This window comes from Mustela nivalis (assembly GCF_964662115.1).
Source record: "Mustela nivalis genome assembly, chromosome: 14".
Lineage (NCBI taxonomy): Eukaryota > Metazoa > Chordata > Mammalia > Carnivora > Mustelidae > Mustela > Mustela nivalis.
This window is the reverse complement of record NC_139033.1, coordinates 55720309-55728303: the sequence shown is the minus strand read 5'-3', so window position 1 is coordinate 55728303 and position 7995 is coordinate 55720309. Positions and strand designations below refer to the sequence as shown.

Here is a 7995-nt window from a genome sequence, read left to right as displayed (position 1 = left end):
AGTGTGACGCGAGTTAGGGGAAGGGGTTAACCCCGACGGGGTAGGAATCCCGCTGCTCGGCGTCCCTGTTCACATAAACCGGCGTTGTTATTTCTCTAGGGGCTTCTACTTAGGTTGTTCCATTTACTCTCAATAACCCAGTAAGGTTATTCCCAGTTTACGAGAAATAAGCCCCAAAGTTCCGTGACTCGCCTACGATCACAGAGGGGGAAGACTCCTGCACTTTCTACCTTTAAGTACAACTTGCCCCTAATATCATCCGCTCCCCTGGGTTTATGCTCCAAATAGTGCTTTTTTTTTTTTTAAAGATTTTATTTATTTACTTGACAGAGATCACAAGTAGGCAGAGAGGCAGGCAGAGAGAGAGAGAGAGAGAGAGAGGAGGAAGCAGGCTCCCTGTGGGAGCAGAGAGCCCTATGCGGGACCCGATCCCAGGACCCTGAGATCATGACCTGAGCCGAAGGCAGCGGCTTAACCCACTGAGCCACCCAGACACCCCAAATAGTGCTGTTTTAAGGAACGGGTTTGACTCCCCCACCTCGGCCCCAGGATTTCACGGGAGAACCTAATGGCCCTTAGAAAGGTGAGAACCCACCTGCACACGTGTTTTGGCATATATATATATATATATATATATATATTTTTATTCCTCAGGTAAATCTTAAGTCAATTTAAAAGTAAATTTGGGGGGCGCCTGGGTGGCTCAGTGGGTTAAGCCGCTGCCTTCGGCTCAGGTCATGATCTCGGGGTCCTGGGATCGAGTCCCGCATCGGGCTCTCTGCTTGGCAGGGAGCCTGCTTCCCTCTCTCTCTCTGCCTGCCTCTCCATCTACTTGTGATTTCTCTCTGTCAAATAAATAAATAAAATCTTTAAAAAAAATAAAAATAAATAAAAGTAAATTTGGGGGGGGTGTTGTTGGGTGGCTCAGTGGGTTAAAGCCTCTGCCTTTGGCTCAGGTTATGATCTCAGAGTCTTGGAATCAAGCCCCACATCAGGCTTTCTGCTCAGCTGGGAGCCTGTTTCCTCCTCTCTCTCTGCCTGCCTCTCCACCTACTTGTGATCTCTCTCTCTGTCAAATAAATAAATAAAATCTTAAACAAATTTTTAAAAATTGGGGGCTAAATGAGCTACAAGGCCACAACTCCACATATTGGCTTCCTCTTCCACCCACTTTCCATAGGGACTCTTGGAAAATGTACGCCCAAGATACAGGTTGTTCAACCCACCCAGAGATTTTTTTTAACTCTTTTTTTTTTTTTTGAGATTTTATTTATTTATTTGTTAGAGAGAAAGAGTACAAGCAGTGAGTGTAGCAGGTAGAGGGAGAAGCAGGTTCCCTGCTAAGCAAGGAGCCTGAAGTGAGACGTGATCCCAGGTCTCTAGGATCATGACCTGAGCCAAAGGCAGATGCCTAACTGACTGAGCCACCCAGGCATCCCTGTAATAATATTATAAGCACTCTTCTACTTTTCTTCTTCATCACTGTATTTTTCTTTCTTTATTTCTTTTTTAAAGATTTTAAATAATCTCTATACCCAACATGGGGCTTGAACTCACAACCCCAAGATCAAGGGTTGCATGCCTCATTAACTGAGCTAGCCAGGTGCCCCAGTCATTCTATTTCTTTATTCCAACATATTTCCTCTCCATATGGTTAGAAGCTTTCATGGGTGTGGATCTGTTATCCATCTATAACACACTCATTTTTTCCCTTGCCTTGAGATTCATGAAGCGGGTATGTTAGAGACAAGCTGCCATGTTTCTGCAAGGATACTGAGTTAGTTAGAGGTTTAGAAATAAAAGGCAATTTGCTTGCAGTGGAACTATGGTTTCCAAGAGAGTGGTGGAGAGTGTGTGTAGAAAGTCCAATTGTAGGTGCACACTGAGTAGCTGTGGGAGTTTGGATGAGGGAACGATGCAAACCATTCTCATCATGAAGACAAGAATGAAGTATTGAGTTAGGAAAACAACTAAGGAAGCATCCCAGACTGAGTTTATCTTTCCCTACTTACATCTTCAACTGCAATGCTTCTCAGATTCCTTGCTTTGATAGTGAAACTACTCTTGGCTCCATGTTGCAGGCAGAAGTCTTAGAAATCATCTTGGATATTTCCCTCTTCTTTGTTCCCTGTTTCCAGAAGTGAGCAGACAGACCTGGGCTCTCTCCTCAACTCTGCCCCAAGCTAACTGTGGGTAAGTTCCTAAAATTTGCCAATCCTTGTCTCATTTATAAACTAGGGATCACAATAGTCATCTTGTTGGAAGAAGGTTAAATAAACTAATGTAGGTAGGTAAAGCTCCCCAGGCAATTCCAGTGGGCAGCTGTATCAGTTCCTTAGGACTGCTATAACATCCACTAATTTGGTGCCTTAAAACAACAGTTTTGGAGGCCAAAAGTCTGAAATCAGTTGCACTGGCCAAAATCAAGATGTCAGCAGAGTGGTACTCCCTCTGGAGGCTCAAGGGAAGAATCCAGTCCTTTCCTCTTACAGCTTCTGGTGGCTGCCAGCACTCTGTGGCTTGTGACTGCCTCACTCTGTTCTTTTAAGGCAGCATCCTCATGTCTTTCCGTTTCTCCCTCTGGTAAGGCTGCATGTAAATGCATGTAAGACTTAGCCGAAATATCAAGGATAATCCCCCCATCTCAAGATCCCTATTTTAACCACTCCTGCAGAGACCTTTTCCCCAAATAAGGTAACATTTACAGGTTGCAGGAATAAGGACCTGATGTCTTTGCAACCATTTTTTGGTCTCCGACAGCAACTGAGGTTGAGAACCTCCGTACTAGCTAAATAAAGAACTGCCTCAAAAGGAAAGCTTGTTTGGGAAAGTTTTTTGGTTTATTTATTTGGGTTTTTTTGAAGTATAATTAATATCCACTGTTAGATTAGTTTCAAGTGTGTAATATAGTGATTGAACAATTGTATACATTACTCAGTGCTCATCAAGGTAAGTGCACTCATAATCCCCTTTATTTCACCCCTCCTGCCATCCAGAGAGGAGATTTAACCCACGGTCTCTGGGCTCTGTATCTGTGTGCCTGATGTGGTTCCCACTAAATACATGTGGCGACCTAAGTATAAACTTACTAAAATTAAATAAAATTAGAAATTTAATACCTTAGTCACTTTTACGAATTTCAAGTTCTCAGTAGCCCCATAGGGCCAATGACTATCATACTGACAGCGTAAGAATCATGGTACAGAGCTCTAACAGACACCACTGAACTATGTGTTTCTAGGGGTATATGTGTACTTCTCTGGGGACAGGGTCTAACAGAAGACACACGCTACTGATCTTGACAAAGACTAGCCTGTTGATGTGTTCTAGTTGCCCTGCAGTTTTGCAATTGGATTGTAAATTCAATTTGAAAGTTTAAATTTTAATTCAATACATTTTAAAAATCCACACTACTCAGTTTTGGAAAACTGAAAAATCTAATAATACTGATCCTGTTGGGACAACTGGGTGGCTCAGTTGGTTGGACGACTGCCTTCGGCTCAGGTCATGATCCCGGAATCCCGGGATCGAGTCCCGCATCAGGCGCCCAGCTCCATGGGGAGTCTGCTTCTCCTTCTGACTTTCTCCTCACTCATGCTCTTTCTCACTGTCTCTCTCTCAAATAAATAAATTAAAAAAAAAAAAAAACCAATACTGATCCTGTCTTCCCTGTGGGTGAATGTTTCTTGGAGTGAAGTAGCTGCTACCTGTGGACACTTAGAGGCTGCTTTCCCCAGTTGCTAAAGGTCCCCAGCTGCCCCTTTCCAGGTCCATCACCTGATTAGTTTCTAGTCTGAGACCTCTGGTCTGCATCATCTGTCTGATTCTCAAAGATGTCCATGACTCATTATCACTGCTTCTCAAAGTTAAATGTGCATAGCAATCACTTGAGGAGCTTGTTAAAATGCAAATTATGATTCAGTAAGGTTGAGGGTAGGGCCCAAGGTTCTGCATTTCTAGCACATTCTCAGGTGATAATAATGCTTTGAGTAGCAAGGCTCTGACTGAATCTTGGAGCTGGTTCATGGTATTTAGCAATAAAGAAACAAAGGCAATGTCTATTTCCCAGACTAACTTAATGAAGAGCCAAATTCAAGCTGTTAGAAACCTGGTCCAAATGTCAGACAGGTTACTGTACAATTGGTAAATGAAATTTCTTTTCCCATCTTTAGAGTAGCTTCTTTGGTATTTGATAGTGAATTTGTCTCAATTAAAACTTATTTTTGGGGCACCTGGGTGGCTCAGTGGGTTAAGCCGCTGCCTTCGGCTCAGGTCATGATCTCAGGGTCCTGGGATCAAGTCCCGCATCGGGCTCTCTGCTCAGCGGGGAGCCTGCTTCTCTCTCTCTCTCTCTCTCTCTGCCTGTCTCTCTGCCTACTTGTGATTTCTCTCTGTCAAATAAAAAAAAAATTTTTTTTTAAATAAAAAATAAAAAATAATAAAACTTATTTTTTTGGGAAGGTTTTATTTTTATCATAGAGTACTATTATAGTACTTATCATAGAGTACTATTAGTTTTGTTTATATAATATAGTAATTCAACACTTCCATACAATACCCAGTGCTCATCACATAAGTGGGCTCCTTAATCCCCATCCCCTATTTTCCCCATCCTCCCAACCACCCATCTCCCATCTGGTAACTGCGCATTTGTTTTCCATAGTTAAGAGTCTCTTTTATGGTTTATCTCTCTCTCTCTCTCTTTTATCCCTTTGCTCATTTGTATTGCTTCTTAGATTTCATATAAGTGAAATCATATGGCATTTGTGTTTCTCTGAATGGCTTATTTCACTTAGCATCATACTTTCTAGCCCCATCTAGATCACTGCAAATGCCAAGATTTCATACTTTTTTTTAATGACTGAATATCACTCATCAGGGTTTAAGTTAGAAATCAATTTTCCTTAAGATTTTGATGGCATTGTCCATCATCCTCTAGACTGAGAAGTCTAATATCATCCCATTTTACAATTTTTATTTTGCAGTTAGTTAGATTCTGGAAGCTCTTAGAATGAATACATCCATTGTATGTATGTATGTATGTGTGTTTGTGTATATATATGCCATCCCTACCTTTTTTCCTTTCCCCCCTCACCTCTAGGGTTAGGGTTCAGGATAGAGCTAGGGGAAGGGGGAGGGCTAGGGGGCCATGGGGAGAGTACTGCAGTTCAGAGACCTATCCATAGGATTTGGTTGGGATTAGAGGAGAGGGGTAGTGTTAGGGTTCAGGTTAGGGTTATGGTATGAAACTGGTATCCTTCAGTTCAGAGGCCTCTTTAGACTTCTGTTTCAGTGTGATTTTACATGGCATCCATCCACCAAGCTGAGGCATGGAAGGGATTTAGAGCTCTAAATACTGTTTCTTTAAAAAAATATTTATTTCTTTTAGTGTGTGTGTGTGTGTGTGTGTGTATGTTTGTACGAGTTGGGGAAGCTGCAGAGGGAGAGAGAGAGGGGAAGCTGACTCCCTGTTGAGCAGAGAGCCCAAGGCAGGGCTTGATCTCACAACTGTGAGATCATGACCTGAGCCAAAGCGCAGAGTCAAATGTTTAAACCATTGAGCCACCCACCTGCCCCTAAATACTCTTTAAAAAGAAATTCAGTTATTCCTTCAGTTTGTATCTCTACCTTTCCACCTATTTTCAGAAATATTACCAATTCTTAAAGGTTTGAGATCTTCCCCACAATAACTTGGCTGCTTCTTGGCTTTTCTTATTTTGTGTTCAGGAACTTTCTCAATTCTAGCATTAGGGTTAGGGTTACAGTAAGGGTTAAGTTTATGGGAAGGGTTTGTGCCTGGTACCCTGTAGTTTAGAGATTTTGCTAGAGGGTTAGGTTTAGGGAAAGAATTACACTTAGATATTCCAGTTATGGGTTAGTGGTAGGACTAGTGTTTGGGTTGGGATGATGGTTAGGGTGAGGTTGAGGGCTACTATATATGCAAGGTGTCCTACAGTTCAGAGACCTTTCCAGAGAAGAAAATCGTAGACTTCTGCATAGGTGAGTAGACATGGTAGCCATCCACTGAGCTGAGGCATGGAAGGGAATGGGTACTCTAAATGATCTTTAAACAGATACTCACTTGTTCCTTCTATTTTTATCTCTATCCCACACTCATTTTTCAGGGCATTATTATTAACTATTAGTTATTATTAACTAATAGTTAACTATTAACTATTCAAATATTAACTATTTAACTATTAGTTAACTATTAACCAGTTAGTTAAATAGTAATATTAGTTCCAGGTGTATAACATAGTGATTCAGCACTTCCATACGCCACCAGTTGTCCAGCACAACAAGCACTCTCCTTCATACCCATCAGCCAGTTCACCCATTTTCTCTCCTATTTAAACTAGTTTAATTATTGCACAGAAATGGGTGGAGATGTTTTTAACTGCCCTTTCAGCACTGTCTCTGAGGTGAAGTCTGCCTGAGATTCTTAGTAGAACCCATTTTACCAAATATTCTGGAGATGATCAAACAACCTAAAGATGATATACACTTTCCTAGTATGGATTCTTTGAATGACCCATAAGGGCTGAGTTCTGACCCCCATTTCCCAGTCTGGGTGATTTGGTGCTGAGTAAAGGCAGTGTTTTAAGTAAAGGTTTTCCAAGAAAATGTCCCAAAACTGAAACATGAGAATTCACAGATTAAAAGGGCTAGCCTTTTGCATGCACAGCACAAAGGATGAAGACCTGTATCATTCTGAAATGTCTCAAAATATAGAACAAATTTGAGATCCTAAGAGCTTCCAGAATCTAACTAACTGCAAAATAAAAATTGTAAAATGGGATGATATTAGACTTCTCAGTCTAGAGGATGATGGACAATGCCATCAAAATCTTAAGGAAAATTGATTTCTAACTTAAACCCTGATGAGTGATATTCAAAGTAGGAATAAGGGCATTTTCAGATATGTGAAGTATTTAAAAAAAGTCATCTCCCATGCACCCTTTCTCAGGAGGCTACTGGAGGTCTACCCAAAAGAGAGAGTAATCATAGTAAGAAAAGCTGGATGGGGGATTCAACATAGTAGGTAATGAGGGAAATTCTCGAGAGGGTGACAAAGGAGACCCTAGGTGAAAGTTTTGGAGGTAAGAAGATGGAGAGCTCAAGGCACATGCCTCCAAGTGGCACAGTACTTCAGATAGAGTACTAGGTGTGTTTGTTATGTTCCATCGCTGATACATGCTTTGGACTGAAAGTTTGCAATGTTGGCAGGGTTAGTGATGACTACATAGAAGAGTAAGCAAAGGGGGGGAACCATACTCATTTATCATTAAGTCCAGGCAAACAAAATGGTGTGCAAGAAATTTAATTATAGTACATTGGAAGGCTTAACTATGAATAATACGTACATAGTCATTATAATGTGAACACTGAAATCTGATCTAACCAAAATAAGTTAGAAGTATATTGGGAGGTTTGGGGGGTCTTGACAATTCTGTGTATGAAGGTAATGTGGCTGTATAAGAGCGCTAAATCCTTCTATTCCATAATATGAACTTAATAACACATAAAAGTCAAATATCAAAAGAGATGGCTGTCTTACATTATTTAGAACATGTAAGTAAATCCCCATAGAAACAGCTATAAGAATAGAAGGTTGGATGTAGTTTTACCGAGCAGGACTTAGTAGTGGGATGGGGTAAGGGACTGCCCTTGTCCATTCCAGGTCTCACAGACCAATTTGACTTTTCCATTATGTGTATTATAACATCAGTTACAAGAATAAACCACAATCGTACCTCCTATTTCCTTTAAGCCTTCTGTAAGGAGCTTGCACCCTTCGCCCCTCACTTGTCTTCCCTATTGCCAAATACATACAATTCACTTATTTTAGTCCTTATCTTCTCAGCACTTCACATTATTTTTTTTAAAAGATTTTATTTATTTATGAGAGAGAGAGAGTGAGCATGGGAGGAGAGAGGTCGGGGGAGAAGCGGGGTCCCTGGTGAGCCGGGAGCCCAATGTAGGACTCCATCCTAG

At 41.2% G+C, this 7995-nt stretch overlaps 1 long non-coding RNA gene across 2 annotated transcripts in view; it reads left to right on the top strand.

Annotated features, from left to right (window-relative positions):
* Positions 1 to 7995, top strand: part of LOC309848227 — an 89418-nt gene that overhangs the window by 460 nt on the left and 80963 nt on the right. For both annotated transcript variants that reach the window (XR_014302901.1, XR_014302902.1), the window contains exon 2: positions 2082 to 2193. This is a non-coding gene — a long non-coding RNA (uncharacterized lncRNA). The remainder of the gene's footprint in view (positions 1 to 2081; positions 2194 to 7995) is intronic.